The sequence below is a fragment of the Marmota monax genome, unplaced genomic scaffold (assembly GCF_021218885.2).
Source record: "Marmota monax isolate L192 unplaced genomic scaffold, Marmota_monax_Labrador192_F-V1.1 WCK01_AAM20220418_F8-fsc00037, whole genome shotgun sequence".
NCBI lineage: Eukaryota > Metazoa > Chordata > Mammalia > Rodentia > Sciuridae > Marmota > Marmota monax.
The window spans coordinates 13,339,286-13,366,010 of NW_026693245.1; the positions used below are offsets into that span (position 1 = coordinate 13,339,286).

At 37.4% G+C, this 26,725-nt stretch overlaps 2 long non-coding RNA genes across 3 annotated transcripts in view; one reads left to right on the top strand and one right to left on the bottom strand.

Annotated features, from left to right (window-relative positions):
- LOC131424628 (uncharacterized) overlaps window positions 1-26,725 on the bottom strand; it is a 559,968-nt gene that overhangs the window by 462,402 nt on the left and 70,841 nt on the right. The gene's annotated exons all lie outside the window — the stretch shown is intronic.
- On the top strand, window positions 8,854-26,641 carry LOC124100653 (uncharacterized). The gene is made up of 3 exons (XR_006854372.2): window positions 8,854-9,258; window positions 13,009-13,062; window positions 23,563-26,641. It is a non-coding gene; the product is annotated as an uncharacterized LOC124100653 (long non-coding RNA).

Sequence of the window (26,725 nt, forward strand, 5' to 3'; positions counted from 1 at the left end):
TTGCAGAGTAGTCCTGGCCAATTGGTGTAAATGCAAAACACTCTGCCTGAACCCCTTAATATCACCATAATCGTCTCAGTATCACCCTGTCAATGCCACCAACTCAAAGTTCCATTAACAGTGACTGACTCACCAAAGGAAAGATTTCTATTTAACCTCTTTAAGGCAGAAGAAGCCTAGACATGGAGGATCCATTTGAAAAGATCCACAAAAATTTGCTACACCCAGAAGTTTAGAAACTGCCTGAATGAACTGCAGTTGAAAATACATTCTGTGAAATAGCCAATTCCTCAGATACTAGCAATCGGACAAGAAGCCTTTATAAATCACTTCTAAATCATTCCAGCTGTTTTGTGTATATTAATTTACTTAATCTCCACAACAATCCAACCAGGTAGCTACTATTATTATTCCATCTTTCTGATAAGAAAACAGAGGTACATGGAGATTAAATAATTTGCCAAGAGCAACAAAGCCAACTCAGCAGTAGAGCTAGGATCTAAACCCAGGCAATAGACTTAATAACTACACTGTGATAAGGCATTCCCTAAATCCACATGTGGACTTCCTAGTTCAAAGACTAGAAAGATGATAACACACATTTAAGCTCTCTTCTAAACACAATATGATCTTAAGAATTTAAAGATGAAGGCATGTCAGTGTTTTTCTGTACCTCGGGGTAAAAACTGTGTCTACTATTTTTGTTCAGTTTCACCAAAATTTTTTTTTCAAAAAAAGGCTTTTTGTTTGAATGTTAGACTGAGATTTTATTCTTTTTCAATGCTGCGTTTAAAAATGTTCTTGGAATGAGCCAGGAAAATAAACAAGTATATGAAGTTATGGGAAAATTCTCTTCAGGCACTTCTAGTTCAATCAGATAAATGTGAGGATATGAAATGAATTAGTTCTTCTATTTTTTAGGTCAGAATATGAAGGCTGAAATGAATTTTTATTTGTTGTCTTTATTTCTTAAACAGCTTGGTTGTAAATTTGGCTTATATGGAAGCAATTTGGTTGTTAAAATAGCTGAGGTTATGATTGGCTTAACACCCAACAAAAATATTTAACCTAATATATCCATGGTAAAGGACTAAAATAAGTTTATGATGTTTTATTCAAAGAAAATTTAAAGTTTATAAGGGATTTTTAAATAGCAATAATTTGAAAAAATGTTTTTGTTCATTGAGTAGGTGTCTGTGCTCTTTTGTATTTGTGAAATGAATGTTTTAATTAATCCCTGGAAGTTCAGAGTACAGAAAATATTAGCTCCTAGGCAATAGAGTGCCTATGAACCAAACTTAGATTTATTCCACCATTGGCTCAACTTCATACAAAAAAAGGTTCCTTGCCAGCCTAGGTGTCCATCAACAGATGGATGGATAAATAAAATGTGGTGTGTATACACAATGGAGTTTTATTTTGCCATAAAGAAGGCTAAAACCATGTCCTTTGCAGAATGGATAGAACTTGAGAGCAAAATAAGCCAAACTCAAAGTCAAGAGTCATAAGTTTTCTCTCATATGCAGAAGCTACCGAGAAACAAGGGAGAAGAGATTGGGGGCGGGGGTGGTCTCATGAAAACAGGAGGGAGATCAGTAGAGTAGAGGAAGGGGATGGGAGGGCTGGAAAGAAGACAAAACTGGGGAATGAGATTGACCAAATTATACTGTTACATTGTGTGCGTGTACAAATGCATAGCAATAAATTCCACTGTTATGTGTGATTATAATGTACTAATAAAAAGCAGAAAAAAAAGAAAAAGAAAGTTCTTCCAAAACCGTGCACTTACTTTATTTATAACAGTCCTCTCCAATAAAAATCCACACAACATTTATAAAACACTCAAGGAACTGTGTGGAATGGCTCAATTTCAATCAGTCATTTCATTATTGTTTCTAGTTTTTCATTTTCTTCACCCTTCTCTAAAACCACAAAGCTAGAGATTGAAAAGAATCTCACAAAGAAGTGCATGGGCAAGCTGCAGAGAAAAAAAAAAAAAAAAACATCTCAGGACCACTTTTCACCACAGGACATCAATATTAAATCATATCAATCTCTGTAATCATAATATTCCTTTATATTTTAATAGTCTTGGAAAACTTTTTAACATATGGATTAAGAAGTTAAAAGTTAAATCGTATTCCTGAATATTTGTAATTTTCGTATATAGTAAATATTATATTTTTTTAGATTTAACTTATTGGTTACAAGGAACGATAAACATACTAAAGAATGAAGGTGGGGAATGAAAGGAAAAAAGAAAGAAAGGTATGGCAAAAATTGGTTAGTTGACCACTGGATGGACTGAATGTTTACAACTCCCCCAAATTCATATACTAAAATCTAATCCCTAATGTAATGGTGTTTTGAGATGGGGACTTTGAGAAATAATTAGGTCATCAAAGTGGAGTCCCAGAAAGTGAGATTAGTGCCTTTACCAGAGGCCAGAAAGCTAGCTCACTCTTTTCCACCATGTGAAAATACAATGAGAAGTCAGCCTCTGCAACCCAGAAGGTGACCCTTACCAAAACCCAACCCCTGGCACCCTGGTCTCAGACTTCCAGCTTCCAGAACTATGAAAAATAAATTTCTGGAGGCTGAGGTTGTAGCTCATTGTAGAGTGCTTAGCTAGCATGCTTAGGGCCTTAGGTGTGGGCTCTCGCACCACCAAAAAAAAAAAAAAATAATAATAATAATAATAATAATAATAATAAAATATATTTCAATTGTGTTTAATCGACCCAGTCTTTGGCACTGTTATGGCAGCCCAAACTAAGACAACAATCCAACCAACTTGCTGTTCTTCCCAGGCACAAGTAGGACAATATTCCTAGCCTCCCTTCCACTAGGCAGGGTCAGGTAATCAAGTCCTGGCCAACAAAAAGTAAGCAATCTTCTATGTGTTTTCTCCTTTGCCAAAATACTAACACCTGGAAACTGGCCATGACAGGACAAGGAGAGTGCACCACAAGAACATCACTTGAATAAATGAGAGGAATCTGCCCATCAAGAACACCCATGGTAGGTATTTTCATTAGTTGAGGGAGAAACTCCCAGGTTAAGCCAAGATTTTATAGGTTATGGCCACTAACATTGCCAAAACTAATGTACAGAAACTAATCCAGAGATCTAAATAACTGAAAATAGGTTTTCTAGAATGGTAAAATTTTATTCCTTTCCTGTCTAGGTTAGATTTTTAGGTCATCATTGTACATCTTAGATCTTATTCACATATCTTCTATTAAATATCATGATGATAGTCTTAGCTGCAAAATACACACAAACTTATCAATTTTGTTTAAGCAATCTTAAATAGAATATATTTGTAGTATATAAGAAATATCCTAAAATGAGGGCAGAGGTCTGGATTCTAGTCTTAGGTACAGTGGTTCACCTTATCCAAGGGGGATATGTTCCAAGACCCTCAAAACCAAATACAGTAACAAACCCTATACATACATACAAAGATTTAACATGTTTTCCATCTTACTAAGCACTTATCATACTTTATGGTCAAAACTTTTGCTGTTTCAGATATAATAACAAGTCTAGCACAAATTTATTTTTCTTTCTTTACATTTTCATAGATAGATTTGTTCTTCCTTAGCAACTTCCCCATGCTATCTTTTATTCTTAGAGAACTTTTACCTTTTCATTTAAAGGAAGTACTTCAATAGTTTCTTTTTGTCATATTGCCAACATCACTAGTATTCTGATTTGGGACGATTATTAAGTAAAATTAGGGTTACTGAAATAAAGCACTGGAATACTATGACAGCCAATCTGATATCAAAGAAGGCTACTAAGTGATTGATGGACAGATAGTGTATACAGTGTCGATACACTGGACAAACAGATGGTTCACATCTGGGGCAGGTTGAAGCAAGACAGCAAGAGATTTTATCACACTGCTCAGAGTATGTGCACTTTAAAACTTATGAAGTGTTTATTTCTGGAATCTTCCAGAAGCCAAAACCATAGAAATTGAAACTACAGATAAACAAGAGGCTACTGTACTCCAGATGCCTTTCTTAATTCTACAAAAATAAAATAACAAACTAGTAATATCTTGAAGCCACCATTTGTCTACAAAATATGGTGACTGGACTACATAAGGTGAGAGACTCTACAATTTTATGAGAGAATTTATATATTTCTACCCCATATTTTCATGTATATACTACAGGTCACTCATTCCTTCAGTATCATTATTATCATAATACATATAACAATATCATATACTATAATATATAATAATATACTTGTAAATATTTTGAGGGGAAGAACAGTAATCCCAAAGTTAATCCTTTCTCTTCCAGAATTACCCTGAGAAAATTCTGAAAACATGAAATAAATACCTGCTAGGCTGTAAGATCCTTGAGAAAATCTTGTCCTATTCATCTTTGTGTGTCTAGCTCCTAACTCCTGATTTTTGCTGAATGAATAAAGTGCTATTAGGGAGTTTAAAAAGCACTCACTTCCTATAATTTTTAATTACTGATGAGGTGCTCTTTTAGATTTTCCAAAGGTATGAGAAAGCCAGGACAATGGTTGCATACTTCCTCTATAATTTCATGTTTTTAAAAAGTGATTCTACAGGTGACATGGGTAACTGCTTCAGCTGAACCAATACCCCTGACAGGAGGTCATCAAACTCATGACAACAGTGAGCTAAAATATAGGACACAGCTGTGGCCAGCTACAAACTTTGAATGATTTTCCAAAGAAGAACCAGCTAGAATTTAGGAACTCAAAAACTGCTGACTTTCTAAATTGTTTAGAAAGTCATTTTTGACCATTCCATTTTATTCCTAGGATGAAAAGACCCAGGAAAAGAATTAACTTAAAACCTACATGATTATTCTATTAATGAAATTTAATAGAGTCAAGATAGGAATAAAAAAATATCTGTCATTCTGTTTTCTAACTCACTTTCTCCTATGAGGAAACATTGTCCCATAAAACTTGACAATAACAGCTAAGCACAGGCTGCAAAGGAATGCTTATCTAACTGTTGACTTAGGGCTTTATCTACATGGAAGGAAAATTATGACACAAGCCTAGCCAAAAAACTCACCCTGTTTGAGGGAAGTAGACAGCTTGGAAATTTAATCAAACCAGTAAAAAATTGTATCTGATGTTTACCATTTTTAAACTGACAAATTATATTTTTATTAGAATAATAGTTGCAACAAGTGACACTCATAAGGCACTGGGAAATTAACTAAATGTGTTTGCACATATGATACCACATTTACTTACCACAGTAAAGCTACTGGTATTTTTAATACTCAAGCAATGGACAGATAAGGACTGAGACTCTAAAGGCCTTCATAACATTTTAAGATCAAACAATGAAGACTTGCTTTGCTTTAAAAGTATGCCTCATGCCAGGTGCAGTGGCACCTGCCCATAATCCCAGCAGCTTGGGAGGCTGAGGCAGAAGGATCACAAGTTCAAAGCCTCAGCAATTTAGCAAGGCCTTAAGCAACTCAGTGAGACCCTGAATCTAAATAAAATACAAAAAAGGGCTGGGTTTGTGGCTGAATGGTTAAGTGTTCCTGGGTTTAGTCCCCAGTACCAAAAAAAAAAAAAAAAAGTACTCCTCATTACTGGGAATATGTTATTAGAAATAAAAGACACCAGCCCTAGTGCAATGAGTAGCTATCATAATATTGTTTATGGTGGTAGAGCACAATACAAATTATAGATTCCACTATCCTCTCCTGAGCTCTTCCTCTTTGTTGTTCTAATATTCACCAATCCCATCAACTACCAGAACACCTGCCATTATTTTCATTTTACATAGAGAAAGGCTTAGAAATATTTCATAACCTAAGCATGATCCATCCTACTGACAACCAGACTAGTTCACTAAGATGATCTGCTTCTTGAAATCAGAAATCAAGGGAAAACAGTTTTGGCTGGTGATCAATATAATGGGAAATAATATCACTGATTGACCTTAAATAATTAAGATGGAATAACTGATTGTCTTGAAGCTCCTCTTCCACCAGTGAATAATGTCTTTCTCCACAAAAGGAGGGAATGACACCAATCGAAAACATTTAACTCCTTTGTGATATGTTTTATTTCTTGGGGAAGGGTGGATGTTTATTTCATTTGTTTTGCTCCGCTCTCTTTAAAACATGTTCAAGGTGGGAAAGCAACTCTTTTGAAAAGGTCAACTAGAAATAATTCAATTCTCAGCAAGATTAAGCAATCAGATCCATCCTATATATAACACAGGGAAAAAAATGTCTTAGGGAAGTGCAAACTTTTCTAAAAACAGTCTTTTTTTAAATGGAAAATATAATCCAATCAAGAAGCAATATTTTTTTTCGACTTGGATTCATGTCATTGCATTAGTAGGTAGTGCTAATAGTTTCCAAATGCCAATGTGTATTCATGAACATTTAGCAAACTCCTCATGACGTAATACATTCCTTCTTGGATATATCTTTTGTCAGATCCATCTGTCTTTGGAGATATGCATAATTTTTCAGAAGTTTATCTGAAAAAGAACTTCCAAAGTCAAAGAAAAATAATTTTCAAAATAGAAATAGAGAAAAGAAAGATTAATTATTGCTGTTTTAGAGATATTTTTCTTTATCCACAGCATCTTGCCCACAGCCTACTCTCACTGGACACCCAGGGTTTCTGGGCTCCTCTTCACAAGAAAAAAATGTGACTCCATCACCTCCAGGAAAACTGAAGAGCTGAAGGACCTAGAGGAAGCACCAATGCAAGAAGCAAAGGCCCTTAGTGTCGACCCACCAGACTCTCCCGGATCTTTCACCCCAGGTTTCAAACACCCGATGAATTGTACAGGCAGCTGGTTCATGTTTGAAAACTAAGCATAAGTATTTGATGCATATCAGCAACAGCCCAAGCAAGGTAACTTAAAGAATGAAGGCAGAAAAAGGCAAGAGGGAGTGTAAGAACTACCTTAAGAGAGCTGCACCTACCCTAGGAAAAGAAAGGGAAGCCAGGAAGCCTGTTCCATTAAGATACCTTCTACCCCACCACTTCTTACGCTTAGACGGCCCCCCCTGCCAGGACAGATGAGATCACACTCCTTTTATAAATGGGGTACTTTCTTCCACTAATACAGTCAGTTGGGAATAGATAACTGGGTAACCAAGAATGTGGCATAGAAACTCAATAATGAACTTGGTATTCTGTCTCAATAGAGGAACTCAGTATGCCATTTCTTCATTAAGTAAATACCTCTCTAAATGGATATATCAGACTTACATTTCTTTAAGACTATCTATTTTACATATACTTGGTTGATACAGAAAAGGACTCTATGTCAATTACTTCTTTCTTTTTATGAACTTGGTCCTCTGGTGTGACCTAAAAGGGGAAATATTTCAGAAAATGAAAATTCTCTTAACAATAAAATTCTCATTCCCAGTGTGATCTAAAAACAAAATTTTGCGAAAACACAACTAATATTTCTCTCCTGCCAGCTAAATTATGTCAGTTGTTTAAATAGGTGCAACCAAAAATAAGTCTATAAATGAGTCTTTCAATGTGCTTTTAAAAGTAATTGGCAAGGAATTACTATAAATATTAGTTTATATTTTACACAACAGTATTTTCTTCTTAACAATCACTCCTTCCCGGGGCATGTAATTAATTTATGCTTGAAATCCGTATATAACACAAATATATAACATAGATTTGAATATGTAAGTCTAACAAGGAAAATTAAATTAAAAAGCAACCTGGAAAACAACTCAAAAATATTCTGTAAATGGCCTAGTTTGGTGCTGTATTAAGAAAAGTATGAAAATTATTCATGAGGATGAAAACTTATTTCTAATCACTAACTTCATAGGCAAAAGCCCTATTTCATTATAGGCTAGGAGAAAATCAATAATAAGGTAAAGGTAAAATATGAACTGCTTACATTTACCAGTTTTTACTCAGTCTGGCAATATAAGCTCTCAATGATAATCAAACACTGATGCTTTGTAGTTTCTCATTTCAAGCTGCTCCACCTTTATCCAAAAACTGTTAGCAAGAGAGCTTCCCCCCAACAATTACACAAACCTAACAACGGCTGCCTGGGACCATTTGCTCTGCTCGACCACAAATCCTAGCACACATACTTGCTTCTGTTTCGGCTGCATCCTTGTGTGTTTAATATACTTCTCAGGAGGCTTTGAAAAACAAGCTCGTGGTTTCCCATTCAGCTCTACCACATAAACTGAACCAGCAAAGAACGTTTTTGTACATATAAAAATTTCTAGTTATTCATGGTGTATGTCTTTAATTAGCTTCAGATTTCTGAGCAGAAAACTACTGCTGCTGTCATTTCACATTTCTCCTTCTGTATCTAACTGCTATGTACCTGTGTCCCGAAAAGGATTTATTATCCTCTCTCAGTTTTGGACCATGGGGGTGGGAACCCTTGAAACTTGCCTGACTCCAGCGCCCTCGGTGCTCACACACCGGCATCCTGTTTAACCTGCTCGTGTGTGTTGGAGCTTTACCACGGTACAGACCCCATGCAAACAAACTGGGCTAACAAACGCATCAGCCAGCCTCCTTCAAAATGCAGCCTGACTATGATTCATGGCCAAAAGCTATAATAACCCTGCCATGTCCTGGAAGCTTTAAGATTCATGGCGTTGAACTTGACACATATACTACAGCACCTTAAAAACGAATCATCTGCTAGTTCAGTATTTTCTTCTCACAATCACTCCCTCCCGGGGCATGTAATTAATTTACTGCGCTTAAAAAAAAAAAAAAAAAAAGTCAGGATTACTCACACAGTCTTGAAGATGCAATGTCAGCTATCTAGGACAGAAACATCCAAGGCCGTGCTAGAACTCAATTACAACTACATATGCATTACAGCAGGAACTGGCAGGCCTCTGGGCTACAGCAACTATAGGGCTTGTGCTTCCCGACTGCCAGGCTATAATCTATGAAACTGAGCCCAGATCCAGCCAATCAGTTCACTCCTCATAACAAGTCTAACTGGCTCTGGAAAGCTGAAAGGGCTGCACTGGAGCAACGTAGATGAGATATTCCACACAATGATCTGCTTATCTAGAATCACTTTGCCTGGAAAGACCAGAGAAAAATCACTTTGTCTAAGGAAAGGACAGGTGATCTGGCAAAACCACCACGGGACCTGGAGCAAGATCCTCTGGCTTGGCAGTTCAGCGCTGCCGGCATTAAAGGACCTGAGGCTCCCCAGAAACCAGAGGGCAACCACCACAGCAGCAAAACACCAAGGTAACTTTCATCTCCCTTTTTATTTTTAGTAGGAGTAATGCTCAGTGAAAGGGATCCACATTAAGGAGCTTAGGCAACTCACTAGGCTTTGTTTTTATTTCACTTTTCTCTATCCTAAGCTTTTGTAGAATGAATTCTTATTAAGTACGAGTAGAGAGAGGCTTAATGTTCCTGAAATAAACTTGAAACTAAAATGATCAGTTGTAGAGGCCAATAGAGAACTGTCCAGAAGTGTTTTAGAGCTACCTTTCCAGATGGGCCGCCTTTTCATTCATTCACAGAAACAAGGGTAAATGGGGCTGGCAGGGAGGAGGGAGAAAGGGGTTCAGGAGCATAATTGCCTGCTTTCCCTATCTGGGAGGAAATAACTACACCTAGAGAGAATACTGGGAAATTACTGCCTTCCTCCTCTGATTCTTGGCACTGAGCGCAGAAGAATGTTCCACAGTGGGAAGGTTGGGGTAGAATACCTTCAGAATCACAAGAGAGAGTGACAGTGCCCCCATGGTCCAGGTTGTACTTACTAGCTCTTGTTTTACTTTTTCCTTTTTTTGTTGTTTTTTGTTTTATTTTACGTATTTTCTTTACAATACCTTGCTTATTTTCCATACATTTTTTTCAATATTTTTTAGTTGCAGATGGACAAAATACCTTTATTTTATTTATTTATTTATGTGGTGCTGAGGATGGAACCCAGTGCTCTGCACATGCCAGGCAAGCACTTTACCACTAAGCCACACCCCAGCCCTTATTTCCCATTACATTTTAACTGTTAGTTATGCCAGTTATTTGTTATAACATACTTCTAAATTAGTAGTTATTAAAGAAGCAGTGGGAAACATTTTTAAATCAAAATTACTATAGAAGTGACTGATATAGGAAAGCATAAACAATAACCCCAGAACAGGATTGACATACACATAACCCCAACCCCACACAACTTGGATACTTAACATTCTTTACCTGCTGACAGTTCCTTCCAAGTCCTTAGCAAATTGTTTTTTTTAACAAATTTTGTAGCAAGTATAATACTAGCAACAACAACAAAAAAAAATTTTTTTGCAGTAAACTTTTAAATAACTAAATCAGTCATTATGCTTTCAAAGTGACAACAGAAGTTACACAATATTCAATTTGTGTTGTTGGATTTATAAGTTCCGAAAGGTAAAAGCTAAAAAGAAAAACTTGCTTTGTTTAGTGGTAAAATATAAACAGCAGTAACGGAAGAGACATTTATGCACTTTTTGTTTGCTGTAGATAATTGACTAAATTCAACTGGAGATTTGACTCCAGGAAGAAAAAACAACAATATATAGAGAATAGAAAAATTATAATCCATTGAAAGTTTCCTCCCAGGTTTTACTCTTTTAATTGTCCAATTTAGCCAGGGAAGACTATTTCTGCTCTGTTTAAATAGTTTTTTATTTAATTTAACCTGTATTTATTTGACAGTGCTGCTGACTATGGTGACCACATGAAAACAGAAACTTCTGAGAAAGTCAGGCTATTAGCACTGTTGTCCCTTTTACTCAAAGATAATATATATTATTTAGTCTAAAATGAAAAACAAGTCCTTAAGATAATACTGGCATTGAATTCTCGATATCAAACTCCCTGCTTTTCACTCCCTTAATAAAATTCCATTAAAATCCCCTGCACTCTCATATTCAAATCTCTATTTTCAACCAACTAAGCCAAGAATATTCTAAACTGAGTTATGTAAGTCATTACCCAAAAATTTCCCATAGAAAAAACTCACCACCTACAAATTTAAAGAAAATTATCTTGCTGCCTAAGACAATGGCCAACAATCATAGGGCAAGTTTGGAATTGAGTTTTCACAACTTTTGAACATTCTCTGTGTCGACATGTAACTGAGTTTTCAACTGACCCCTGGCTTGATCTTTGGCCCTTAAAAACACCAAAAGTTTTGTTTAACTCAACATTAAACTGTTCATTTGTTACTAATGTTCACCCCAAACCACATTCATAAGAATTTTCTAAAAGAACAGCACTGCCTTCCCTCTTAGAATCATAATGATCACAAAAACCTGAGACATGTGCCTGTAACTGGGCATTTTCCTGGAGATTTATTTTCTATACCCTATTGAAACACAATTCTATGACCAAAGCAAGAACTAATGTGTGTGTGTATCTGTATCTATATCTATCTATATATACGTATAGATAGATGGATAGATAGATAGATAGATATGATAGAGATATTTATATAGATAGATATAGATATGATCTTAGATACTATAATCTTCTTTTGCCTAAAATTGCTAATGCAACATGTCAGAGTCTGCTATAGCAGGCATCCTTTTCAATTCATTAGGACTTATATTAGCAGGTTCTGGCTAGAGAAACTCTTTCCTGTCATCACCATCAGTTAATATTTGTTAGCTATTGCATCAGATACTGGCTAAGAAGCTCATGGATCCAAGAGTCACCCAAACAGCTGAGTTCAGTTCTTGGTCCTATTTCCTTGATCTTAACCCCAGAGACAATGATTAAGATGATCCCCAACAGAAAAGTAACTCAGGAATGCAAACCCTTTTCTGAAGGAAGAACTGTCAGCAAATCTCAAGTATCAGAGCAGCTATGGTTGACTGAGAAGTTTCTCCATACTTGGGCCAAGAATGATTTCTGGGCCCATAAGCTAATTTGCCTAGCCCTTAGTTTATGGAGCCAAAGTCACTCATGAGAAAATTATAGGAAACATTCAGACCCACCATGTCAGCACATCAAGCCAATTAAGACTAGCAGGGCATTAACTCCATCCCAGGTGACATGGATAAATAGCCCCAATATTTTCACTATGCTAAGACCTGCTAAAGAAACCCCAGTCTGTGGGATGTTCCCTGGTAGGGAGCAGCTGACAGTTCTAACTCTAACACTGGGAGCCAGCATCTTAGGATGTTAACTGAAAGAAAAATACTTGCTTGGAAAATGTCAATGAGAAGACTTGCCTCATCTTAACAAAAATATTTTAATTTAAATTAAAAAGCATGGGTAGTAGAGATGTGAGTCTGAGGTCACTTTAGGTACTAAGCTTATATTCTTGGTTCAGAAAACAAATCACTTTATCTGGGCACACAGACCTGAAAATGACTTTGCCTTTTGCACATAGGGGGAATTCTTAGTGGTTGGTTTGTTTATTCATTCATTCATTTGTTTGTTTTGTGGTACTGGGGATCAAACCTAGGGGCCTACGCATGCTAGGCAAGCACTCTACCACTAAGCCATAACACAGACCTGTGTAGTATTAATTCAGTCTCTCCTAAGAATATGAACATACAGAACCATACTAATAATGCATGTGACAAGACTCCAAAATATATTACACTTACGTGTAACACAAACTATCAATTTTTAAATTCACATAGTCAAAACTCTTCTTGTAAGTAATGAGACCTTAACACAGGATCAGTTTTCTGTGGTCTTGTTCTGTGTCTAAGTTTCTCTAAAGTATTATGACATGGTATACACAAAAATTGGTAATTATGTAATTAGTAAGAGAAAACTTTGGGAGGTACATTACTAATGTCATGCTAAAATTATATCTTCGCTTCTAAAAGCAAAGATATAAAGCAGTAGAACATAGAGGTTGAGGGCATAAAATTTGAAACCAGACTGCCTGGGTTCAAATCCCAGCTCTGACCTTTCCTGCAGGATCTTGGGCAAACTACTTAATAGCACTTTGCCTCAGTCTCCTCAAATGTAAAATGGTGCCATGCTATCTCCTAGGACTGGCGTGAAGATTATGAGCAAATGCATGCCTACAACTGAGCCCATTACATGGTGAGTGTTCAATAAAATTATCATTTTGTTTATTAATTTTATTACAATAAATGTACACAATATTCAAAACAAAGGTAAATTATTTAAACAGGTAGATGTGGTGAAACATATCTATTCTCATCACATGTTTCTTGAGGCCTCCAAGAGAATAACACAATAAGGTGGATAGGTCACTGTTTGTTAATTGTCAGTTTTCTGCCTGGTTATAACTTGACACTTTTCACCCTGCCCTTCATTTAGTACTTCACACAAGGACACATACCTAGGACGTGACATAGAGGGGTAATTGCAGTAGATATGATACATATGATAGTTGGCACAAAGTTCAGGCTAGTTAAAGATTCCTGCATGAAAGGAAAAAAAGTAATGGAAGTCATTAATCTTCATCCCTGGTATGCTAACCGAAAGAGACTCCAATGGAGAGGGAAAAAAAGAGAGAGAGAGAGAAAGAGAGAGAGGGAGAGTTACCTATCATGAACAGCTGTGCTGATTATCCACAATATATGAACCGTGTCTGGAATTCATGCTGAATTCCCAGCTTAAAAATGGAAGAACATTGAAGCTAATTATCTCGTCTCCTCCCAGCAGTGAGGGACTTTTCAGAGAGGGAGAATATTAACTGAGAGTTAGACAGACTCACTGAGAAGGGAAAAGGAAAATACATAATGTGCTTGGTTAAGGAATGTGTACACTGGGGAAGGAGAATAGACTTCTACACTCGTTCATTCACTCACTCATGAGGAAGCCCCACCCTCATCCTCAGTTTTGACACAAATACCCACCCTTAAGCACACCCTTCCCTGGCACCCACTATCTAGACCAAGAACAATGATGTCCATCACTGTGAGCCCTTCCTGTCACTCCTCTTCATAGAAGGTGGTTACTCGCTACTGAGTAAATTAATGAATCTGTACCACTTGCCACATAAACTAGCACTAAAAGACAAACATTGAACAAATTGGGGGACATTTCAGTTTAGCCAAAAAAAAAAAAAAGGCCTAAAAATGAAATGTAGGGCAAGATCAGAATTACAATGAAATCAAATGTTAAGACTTAATAGACCTGAGACAAACTTTGCTATAGGCAGGAATCATCTCTGATCTTTCTCAGCAAGTTGATAAAGAAATGCAGTAAAGGGGCTGGGGATGTGGCTCAAGCAGTAACGCGCTTGCTCGCCTGGCATGCGCGGGGTGCTGGGTTCGATCCTCAGCACCACATAAAATAAAATAAAGATGTTGTATCCACCGAAAAATGAAAAATTAAATATATAAAAAAAAAGAAATGCAGTAAAGCCCACTGTGGTTGCCAGAAATAATCACATATTTGAAAGCTTTGTGTGGGGCCTGGCTAAGAGTTGAATGAGCTAAGCTAAGTCGTTTTGATTCTAGTTATCCTGTTCCTAGAAGAAGAAGGATTGGGGGTTAAGGGGTATCTAGGACTCAGCAGTGGGTCTTTATCTCTGCCTTCTCCCTCAATTGGTTCAGCGACAGAATCGGACATGGAATCCCCCTCCCAGAACCCATTCGTACCATTGAGGTGTCACCACCTGAAACATTGCTTGTGTCTAGGAGGTGGCCAAGGGGACCATTACGCAGCACCAGGCATTCACTGAAGAAGAGGAGCATGGGAGGTGCTGGAGAATTTTAAGAAATAAAATAACTGCTCTGGTTCAGATGTTGGTCCTAGGATGGCAGTATTGGGAGGTGCTTAGGTCACTGGAGACATGTCCCTGAAGGGAACTGTGGGACCCTGGTCCCATTCTGTGCTTCCTGATTCATGTTCAGTTTACTCCATCATGTACTCCCACCATGATGTGCAATCGCTGCCGAAAGCCCAAACCACTGGGGCTACCCAATCTTGGAGTAGAACTCTGAACTGGAATAAACCACTCTTTACTTCCTAAGTAGCCTGTGTCAAGTATTTTGTTACAGTGACAGTAAGCCAACTAACATAGTAACCCTTAGAATTGAGACAGATCTAGTTATCTTTAGCCCTTCTCTTACTTTTGCCCCCTCCCCTGCCCCAAACTCAGTCTCCCTGTGTTCACCAGCTTCCTCCTCCAAAGTGACCCACAGAGGGACCTACCCTCTCTTCTCACCAGATGAATCTTTCTAAGCCATTCCCAGAGCAATAGATAAAACTAGCCTGTGAAAATATGATTAAATGTTTCTGCTACCTTCCAACTGGTATTTCATTTTATAGGGCTTTCCAGAAATAAAGCTGAGAAGCAAATAAAAAAAAAAAAAACACTAGTGAATATTTCAGGCCCCATGGAGCATGACAATGAAGACATGCAGAAGGCAGGCGGGGCTTTCTGGGCCTGGGAATCACACCACCACATCAGCCACCTCTCTCAGGCATAAGCCAGCTCCTGTATGCATAGTCCTGGGTCAAGGAGAATGATATGGTTTCACTTCTCCATGCAGGGCTACACACATTATACAAGCTGTATAGCCTCTATGGTCCCTCTCTATGTCCAGAATGCAGGCTACCACCAAGCAAGGAAAGATTTCCCACAACAAAAGTGAATACCATAGAATTCCCCCAAAGTAATTTGGCTCTGGAAGCACATTTACTGTGATAAGCAACTAAAGAGATATGGGTAGTTCTGTGTCTCAGAGTCCACAGGACTTTATTTTATTTATTTATTTACTGTGATAATTTAAGAACAGAAATAAGAGGAGTGGAGCACTATAAACTCACAGTGGCCCTTGAACTTGTTAAAATGGTAGATACCTGACTCCCATTACAGAATGCTAATGCTATTGTTCTAAAATAGAGACAAGGAAACTGCATTTTCATTGCCCATTCTTGTAAAGCCAGTCATTGGTGCCCAGTCCTATAGAAACATTGAGACAGGGAATTTAAACCACTTAACACAAAGCCTAGAGCACGGCAAGTTCTCAACAGCAAGACTCAGAATCAGTTCCCAACTTCATACACTCAACTTAGACTTGACCTATTGCTAAGTGAAAATTACACATAGGTGTGGCAGAATAGTAGCAAGCCCGGAATTATTTGAGTGCAGTAAAGAGACATGAGAGTGGGGGTACAGGACAGAGAGGCTAATTTGTGTTCTAATGATCCTTTAACCATTAATGTAAACTCTTCAACCCCAATTATCTTCTATTCCACAGTGTCAAGAGTTCTGAAAAGATTACACAACAATATGAAAAATAATTATCCATGGACCAGAAATTTCCAAAGTGAAAACATTCAAATATTGCCTTTATTTTTAAGACTCAGATTCAGAAAGCAAAATAAAGTTATTTGTTTGTTTTATAGTGCAAAGTAGGCCCCAAGTGAATACAGTTGAAAAGTGGCTGACTCCGCCAACTTTAGCACAGTATCAGAGAACTGAATCCCAAACCCAGTTGGCTATTGTTCTCCCATGAGACCTGGCCATTTCACTTTACTGATGATGAGGGTCCTCTGCAGGTGGCTGATGCTGAGCATGTCTACTTGCCACTTGGAATCGCACCTCTCAATAAATGGGGTGGACTTCAGGAAGTCTTCTGTTTGGCTTGCATGCTCCTGAGCATAGGACAAAGCTCTGTTGTTTAAGAGCATAAACAACAAAAGCATTGTTCTTGCAAACCAAGAGGAAAACTGTAGATCTATCCAAAATCACTTGGTCTTAAAACTGCCTAAGGATGACAGGAATGAGGTATTATTTTAGGCCACCCATCAGTGCCAGTCATTCAATCTCCTCTCTTGGCTTCAGAAAACAATGACTCAATATGGCCATTTTCTGACAGACTTCAGCCTTAGGAAAATACTGTTCCACATATTTGGAACTAGGGTTCTTCCTGCATTAAAATAAATGGAAGCTATTCAAAGCCCATCTCTCTTTGAATCTTGGGCATATGAATACAGCTGTTTGTACTCAAATAATGAAAGAAAGAAGAAAACTCTGAATGAAAAAAAAAAATCAAAGACTGTTTTTACTCCATCCCGGTGCTTGACATGGGTTTTACTGCAATTCTCACAATGACCTGTAAGATGCTGGTATTGTTATCCCCATTTTTACCAAGAATAAGAAAGTTTAAATAAATTTTCCTAAGGAAGAAAAATAGATAAGCCGCACAGCTTGAAGTCAAATCAGAAACAGTAAAAGTATACAATCTTTCCTGTTAAGATTTAAATGAATAACTTCTCATGCATCTACTATTATAACTTTATATAAATGTGACAGTTCTAACAACCTGTTTTGTACCACTCAACTTTCCACGTCAATATCTGAAGCACTGCACTATTTTTTTATTGAATACATGATATTTCAGATTTTGTGGCAGATATTTGCCATAATTCACCATGCCTGTGCCCTATTGATAAATATTGATGTTATTTCTAGTTTTCCCCTTATATACACATTTGCAAACATACTACATAAATGTGTTTTCATTTTTGTGTAGTTTCCTCCTTAGGATAAATCCCAGACTGCAAACTGTTGAGCAAAGAGCTGTCCATTTTACATTTCAATACTTCTGAGCCACCTGCCCTCCTGAAAGGTTGTAGCAGGCAGCTGCAAGAATACACCCAGTTCCTCCAACCCACCAGCACACCAGGTTGCACCAACCATTTACATTTCTGCCAAAATCACAGGGGGAAGTAGAAGCATTCCTATTCTTATCTGATTAGGCCTCTTTTTTTATGTATAGGTCACTTGAATTCTTCCAGAAATTAATTATCCCCATTCTCTATCTTTCTATTGGAATCTAACTTTTAAATTTTTCATGAGGGCTTTCTCCCACCCCTTGCTGTTTTCTTGTTGTCTGGGCCCTCCAGAGCCTATGTGCTAGTACATTGGAGACTTTGATTTAGAGCCAAGAAAACTTCGGCAACATATTACCAGGGTGATTAGTCAAGTGCCATAAAATATGTTCGAAGAAGAAAAACTGGTTAAGTCTAAAGAACAGAAAACCATAAACTTCTCCTTGGTTGTCTGCTTCAGAAATAGGTCAGCCCCTGACTTTATCAGCTGTTGTTTATCTTACCAGAAACAATGATCCATTCAGACTTAATCTTGTTCTTCTGCACAGAGAAATTTGGATAATAGAAGAGGGGCCAAGAACAGTTTGGAGGAACATTCCAAGAAAAGGGGGACTGAGCACTGATGTGGGCAAGCGCGCGTGCGCACACACACACACACACACACACACACACACACTTCTATGCCCCAGGAAGAGGCAGACCACAAAGAATCACAGATTGTTCGTGCTGAGGCCTGGCTTAGAGATGCCCTCACACAGAGGAAAATGAGTAACTTGTCTAAAATCATCAGGAAAAGAGTAATTCCTGACTCCTGCATCCGAGCTCTTGCCACTAGAGGACACTGGCCAGAGGTAAAGCAGAGCCCAAGTTGAGTCCCTAGAGCTTAGGACATTGATTTTGCCTCCCAGAGTCCCAAAGTTATATTAAAGAGCATTATGGCAAGAATACCCTCACCCTGACCCAGGAATTTACACAAAGAGGGCTGAGCCACACAACCGGCCAGCATCTTCCTACTACTGCCTGATCTGATTGCTATAGGCAAAGGGCTTCAGGGACAATGTTATTCTGCCCTCTTGTTCCAGTACTCAAGAAAGAACATGACCAAATGCAATCAGCAAAGCAGGGCTGGTGTCCAGCTTTTCTCCTTACAAACAGCACTTGCATAATTAGCTTAATTTATTCCACCCTGTCTGCTCAGATTCAGCCAAATTCAGGCTCTGAGCTGAAGAAAACTGAGCCTGACCATATAATAGTCCTAGCCTCACAGATGGGCTCCTGTCTTATCCAGGAGAGATCCAGATATGTCCAAATCCCTGAAAGGAGAACCTGAAGAAGAAACGCAGCCTCACATGCATTCCACTGAGATGACCAAAGACAAGCAGCCAGTCGGCCATCCAACTCAGTAATATGCTAGTCCCATCATGAAACTTTGCCAAACCCAAACAAAGGCCACACTTCACCCAACACAGATGCTTAAAAGTGATGCTGGAAAGCCAGCCTCTCCATCACTTCTCAACTTGTAAGCATTTTTCTAATATCTACATGGGCCAAGAGAATAAATAGTTCACAGTGAGATTTGAAGAACAACAGGGAAAACTATTTAGAATGGTCTAGAATTCAACAGGGGGATTGATTTGTGCCAGGAGTTACACATAATTATACCATTTAATCCTCACTACTTCCTATGTAGGCCTTTTTACCCAAACATGTACATAAGCAAGCTGAGGAAATTATAGAGAATAGCACATTTCTGGGCTCAGCTGACTTCTCTACAGAATTTTGTGGACTTTCACTGTGACATTACCAGTTCTTCCAAAAGACCAAAGGAAAAGTCTGTCTTGAATGTTAACCTATTATAAAGGTCAGTTCCTGTCTTCTTAACAGACTGATTCCCCTCCGATTCCTCCTTGGGTGGGAGATTGGAGGCTGGGTGGTTATCTATCTTATGCTGCTGTCACTCTTTGGGAAGAGGATGCTTCCCATAAGAGAAAATTCTTTCCAAAACTTGGTGCTTATTTTAGGAGAGCTGTGTGGATTCCCAGCCATCGTCACACAGGAAATCTTATACCTCTAAATCAAAGATAAACTCTTCAAGTAAATTTCAGAAACCCTATTGTTCATTGTAGACTCTAAAAATAAACAGCAAAGACTGAGACAGAGGAAGTTGAACCGCTGGTCCGGAGCATTTGGGAACACATGAATTTTCAGCAGATAAGCTAAACCCTATAGTATATTTCTCTCATCTTTGGAGTTTTTCCAACAGCTTTCATAGTTCCAAGGGTTTTTCTGCTGATTCCAAAAGTTACATTACATCTGATTCGTTTTTGTTACTCAAAACATTCACTTTTGATGAGTAAATTTGCTACTTCAAAAAAATTTCTCCAAACAATGGTCTAAAAGAAACTGATCCAAAGGAGTTTTCTACTTGGAAATATTTATAATATACCTATACAATACTACATTAGGGAAAATATCTAATCCCACAGTTAATCCAAAACAAAATATGACTTGTAAGTACTAAGTACTTATAAGCAACTCAATAAATAAATGATAGTGATAATAGTAACATGCATTTAGAGAAATTTGTTATTTCAAAACATTTTCTCACATGTCATTTTAAATGACCCTCAAAATGCCCATGGCAGGGGCACTGCGAACTTGCTTATATATAACGACTTATATCCTGGCTTTGTCACTTGTTAGCTCTGTGACCTCGGGCAGTTTACTTAAGTAATCTGAGCCTCAGCTCTTTCAGTTGTGAAACATGAATGATAATCCTTCCTTGCAGAATGGATGAGAGACTTACAGACAACATATGCCAAAGGCACAGCAAGTACCAAACATATGGCAGATATTTAGAAATGGAAATGATCACTATTATTATAAGGCAGGACTGATATCATTATCCCTTCTTAAAGTTGAGGCAGCTGAGCTGAAAGAGCTCAACTGATTCTCCCAGTCACTACAGCCACCAGAATACCAGAGTTAGGACTGGAACGTGGGTCTCCAATCTGCCAAAGAAAAGAATTCTCTGCATTCTTCAAAACTCAATCTGTGAAAAGTAGAATTATTGCAAAACAAGAGAGTTGATCTATGAATCTTGAAGATAGTCAATCCATGCTTTCAACAGCAAAAGGCAATTAAGTTAAAGCTCTGCCGCCATGATATTGTTCTCAACAGGAACACAATTTAACTGAAGCAAATGTGTCTTGTTTGGAGATAGCCAACACCTTCTAAGGATTTGATGCATTTTATCTTCACCATCATTCATATCTTTTTTTTTAATGACCTGCTTTCAAACTTTTACTAATCCTGACATTTCTGAGTGGGTCATCTGCCCATCAATTGAAGGGAAATCATTTCTGAACAAAATAAATCAAAAGTAAGAGACACTTACCACCTCCAGAATGCTCCTGGAGCTCACCAGTTCAATTACCATTTCAAATACTCAGTTTATCCCTCCTAAGCAGGAATATGGGTCATTTTAAGACTTTTGGTAGCTTCTGACACATGCCGGACAGAACATTTTTATCTTCATTTTTTTTCAGTTCCAGATTTAAAATTAATTCTATATGTTCTTCTCAAAATGTATTTATAATAAGTTATTACATGCAGCATTTTTGACAATAATTTGAGACCTGCCTCAAATTAGGATGTTTTCAAAACCCTAAACAAGAACAAACTTCCGTGATGCTCTCTATAGACAGTAGCTGGGATGTTTGTGAAATCACTGAAATAATACTGAAGCTGAGTATCATTTATCTTGTCTATCACGTGCTGGAATATTTGGAGTAAAGACAATCAAATGAGTGTCAATATTAACGCTAATGAATGAAAATGGAAGAGAGAAAGAGTGAGAGAATCCAGAAACACTCTCTCCCCTACATACCTGGTAGAAAACAAGTCAAAACATGTGATGATTTATAGACAGCTACAAGAACATCAACATTGTAAATATTTACTTGATACCAAGCCCAATGTGCTATTTAGCCAATAACTATTCCAAGTTGTTAGTAAGTTCTCCTTTCACTTCTTTATTCTTGTCTATTTTTTTTCTTTCTTTGGAACTTCTGTTTTTTTAATACCTAGATTTCTTTGCATTTATTTCTATTTTCCTTTATCCCCTGTTCTTTGTTACATGAAAGTATTCTCAGCACAATCAAGAGTCTATAGAAATGTAAGGTTGTTGTATTATTGCTTCTTGTCATCTTTCTTACTCATGTCAAGACAAGTGAAAGGTCTTTATATTCTCACTATTGTTACTATAACTTGTTCCTCCCGGTTTTGTCTCACCTGGACTTCCACAGGTTTTTTAGAATATAACGTATAAATATCAATTTATAAGGGCAGAGTTGAAGATCTTTCCACTTTTTAAATCTGGAAGCCAGCAACATTCTTTGAACACCATCTGCAAGCATAATAATTGCACTGAAACTACAGGGGAAATTCCAAGGACATGAAAGATGTTTCTTGACCTGAGTAAGCTTCATGCCCAGTTAGAGTGACAAGCCATACAATGAGCACCTAAAGGGGACCTCTGTAAGATGTACAGATAACTAGAGTTCACACAGAGGGACAATTCAAGTCAGCCAGGTTGAGCTCATCATGTAAAGTTTTCCAAAAACAAATTTTAAAAAGGAAAAGAGTGATGAGAAGTAAAAAGGAATAAGAACATTCTACCTGACCTGTTTCTGTTAGTAAATAATTTCTGTAATCTTCTGCAGGCCCCTAGGGACTATAAGCTCTCTGATACCTTTTTTTTTTTATTATTATTTTTGTTTTGAATATATTATCAAAAGCTCCCTTGGAACTTAAGAAAGCTCTAATATATCTTATTTTATGCATTTTTTTAACTTCCGCGATCTGCATATTGCTTTTGTATAATCACAGCTTGATTCTCTAGTTCTATCAGGGTTTTGTTTTTTTTTAGGTCCTTTTAGGTATATTTTTAGAATGACATGTGAAAGGCAACTTTTTTTTTTTTTTTTGAAAAGCCATTCTGCTACATCTGCTGTTTGAGACAGCACTTGAGACTTTATTTCATCCCTCCCTGATGCTCTATGTTGTCCTTCAGGCAGTTTTATTCTCTCTGCAAAAAGGATCAGGTTACAAAACAGCCTTCTCTACACTGAAGTGGGGGAAGCCAAAGCCAAATGATCTAAATATAGTCAGAATCTGTTGGACAGTTGATCAATAAGCACCAAGCCGGGAATGTAATTGTTTCTACCATCTTTTCCCAACACTCTGCATTTTCTTTTTCAATTTTATTTGACACCAAAGTTGATAAAGTGGCTCTTCCTTGAAAATGAAAATGCATCATGGTAAAAAAAAAGTGGGGGGGGGCAAGATATTTTAAACAAGAAGCCAGACTCCCAATACCAGAAAAGCTTCTATTTGTTGCTTTCTTAATGACAGACACAGGTTGAAGACCAGGCTATAAACAAAAGAGCTCCTATAAACTGAGCCTCCCCACACAAACGCATCAAATGCTTCACCCACCTGCTTATGGGACACATACATTTTGTTCCAAAATAAGAGTATAGTGCCAAATTCAAATATCCAGATGCAATTAATATGTACTATATTTGCATAAAAGTGAGTTTGCCCATTCCTGAAAATTAGAATTTCTTGGGAGGAGGCTGTTGATAAATTGAAGAAGAAATAAAAGAGAGGAAAAGCACTGTAAGACAGTATAGCAAGGGGAGACTTGGGTGGCCAAAGAACAACTTGAGGGGTAAATAATATTTCACAAGTAATAGTTTCACATTATTTCCAAAGGCCAATCACAGCAAGGGCCATGAAGAAGGCATCAGCATCTGTTAGCCCTCTGTCAATCAGGGCTCTCACCACCATTTTTTCACCTTTAGGCACCATGAACAATTTGCCTACTTGCTTCCAACCAAGCAAATTTAATAAAGCCCATAGTTCATCCATGTGACTTCAAGTTTTAAGAAAATAACCTTAGGATGAAGCTTTTGTTTCACAAGTTATCTTTTCTCCACGCAGCCCTGTCTTCTAGATGGAGAATGAAGAGCTCCCAATGGAAGAAAGCATATCCATGTACATTTTTCTCCATTGTGAGACGTCAAGCCGAGTGCTCTGTATGTAATACAGCCATGGGTGTTTGCACATTGTAAGCCAGTGTCATATTTGTCTTGTGCTTTTCATCATACATTTGATTTAGCAGGCAAATTTTCAAGGCTCAGCGCTGATGGATGTACCCTGGAGCCAACTTCAAAGCCAGACCTTAGATTTATGGAAATAAATAAGCATAGTACTTCAATTACAAGTTCCTACTTTGAATTCCAATGTGCACATAAAAATGTTCATCCTAAAAATCCTGCCCTTGATTTTTGACCCAGGAAGTCTCTTGATTTTGCTCTTAGCACCATTCTCATCTCACCGTGCCATTTTAACTCAGTCTGCTTTCACAAATACAGTATAAAAATTGAGTTCCACCATGTCCTATAATATATGTCTCTTTTTGCTAATTGGCAAGCGATTTTTGCAAATTGGTGAGAGATTTTTAAAAAGTCACCCTGACTAACTCTGGCCAAGCTGGGTAGCAGCTGGAAAGCCCACAGAGCCAACCCAATTTGCATCATCTTATCAAAGCTTTCAAAGTTTGGATGCCAGTCAGCTGGTACCATAGTGAATTAGAGCAGTTCCCTACTTTGCCTATAGTCTGAGACCCCATGGCAAGTTCTCAAAGGGGACTGAACAGGGGCAGGTAAACAAGTAGTCAGCTGTACAAGAGCCTGCTACTGCAAAGCATACAGAAAATGACAGAGATGCAGACCTGAAAGAACCAGAACATGTATCCACACACATGCATGTGTATACACATACATACACACAAACATGAAGTCACACGTGCACATATGTGCATGTATACTCCTGTACACACATGACACAGTGGGAAAATAGTTGTGACATACTAAAGGGAATGAAAATTTCAAAATTACTGTAAATATACTTTCAAGACTCCAAGGTTTGGAAGAGGGTATTCCACAAGTGATTCCTCTACCTTAAACAATTAGGACAAAAAAAAACAAGGGGCAGGGGTGGTGAATCCCTGAAAATACAGAGCATACCACCAGCAGAGAATAAAAGACACTAATGCTGCCAAAGATTAGTACACAGAATTCAGATTTAATAGTAAAAAACAGAGGGGGGTGGGGAACAAAAGAGAAAAAAGAGACCAAAAAGGAGAAGAAAAGAGAAGCCAAAGTTTCAAAGAGAGCTAAGTACAAAGGTTTAAGCTGAAATGACACTGCAGGAATAAAGGAGGCTTGTAACTGAATTACTATGAAATAACGTTGGGCCCAAAATGAGTGATGGAACATTTTTAAATGTAGGAACTAAAAAATCAGGATGAGACATTCTTTAAGTAAATTATAATTCAAATGGGATAAAAATACAGTTTAACATTAGGTAAATCATAATTCAAATAGGACAATATAGTTTAACATTTGGGGGATTTATAAAAATATGCAGTCGATTTGACAATTTTGAAAAATACAACAATAAAAAAGAATAAGGAAGGAAGAGAAACATCCTATTAATGAAAGAGAATCTCTGTTATCATACATTCTTCTGGTCACATCTATGCAAATTGTGATTACACTGTCTATGCTGTGACTTTGTCAGCATCACAACTTGTCATAATTTTTCATGATGTTAAATGATCTCTAAAACTATAATTTTTAGACAGTTTGATGCCTAATTTTTATATTATGAACAAAAGTGCATGAATACCTTCATACATAATTTTTAATTACTTTCTTTTTCTAATTACATAGTAATTGCTTCCTTAGAATATACTCTTTTTTTATATTTGAGAAGAAAATAAAGGGTAAAAGCTGGTCCTCTGGATTCATTAAAGCTTTTCTTTATATTCTTTTTAGTTACATACAATACCAGGATACACCCTGACATCATCACAAAAGCATGGAACACAATCCACTCCAATTCAGTCCCCAGCACTTCCCCGCTGCCCCCTAGTCCCCTCCCTCCACTCCACCCATCCTTCTTCTATGCACTTGAAGGATTCGAAAGTGCAAAATAACTTTTTAAAAATTTTGTACCATTTTTTTGCCACTTACAATATATAAAATTTTGTTTCACCACACACTAGGCACCATGAGCATTTAGGAGAAAAAAAAGTCTTTTGTTTGATTAGTGGGGGTCAGAGGCACCTTTAATCTAAATCCAATTTGCTATTCAATACATACATTCAACTCCTGAATATGCACAGAAGTTCTTATACTTTTTATAACAATGAACTGCTTTGAGAGTAATGTGAAACCTTTGAGAGTAATGTGAACTTCTTTCTGTAAACATGTTCACATACAGTGAGAGAAATTCCCTGGAGCTCCATCATAGAACAATCTCTAACTGACTTCCAAACATCCGACCCAGGTGGGACATCTGAGCCATTTATAATCTGGGATGTCAATAATTAGTTCAAGCACATAGAAACATGCATGGTTTGGTGGGAAAGGATTCAGCTTGAGCCATGAGGCTTGCTTTCCAGCTTTAGCTGGAAACATGTTTAGATCCTTGTCACAGGCTGGGCCTCTAGGTTCCCTTCCATCTGCAAATCCCTGGAGTTCCAAGATAATGTCACCCTTCCTTGGCATGTTGTAGACGTCTGTTCTATGGAAAGTTCATGGTTATTTTCTCTTTCTAGGTTCCTTGTTTTCAGGAGTAGATGGGACTATCTTCAACTCTATTTGATATTTTCTCCAGAATACCCATTAATGTCAATACCATTGACTGCATACATCTCTTGTCTTCCATGACAAATTGGGAACTTCTTGGGGGCATAAAGTGTGTCTAACTCAACTGTGCCTAATTTATTCAACATATTCACCAGTAAATATCTATTACAATGAACTGAGAAAATTCTAAACAAAATAGAAATATGTTTAGGATTTTGTTCCAAACAAAAGAGAATAGTGTCTACAATATCAAATAAAAGGAGTTCAGTTTTGCTTGGATTGATTATAATTCTTCGAAGTGTCTAAACATGCATATGTATTGACCATCTTTTCAGCTTAAATAAAAATGTTTACTCAGTTGATTTCTCTTATTCACAATAGTTATTGTGCTGCTATGAAGTTGCTGAAAATACTGAATTAGCAAATACTAGGCATTACTCCTAGGA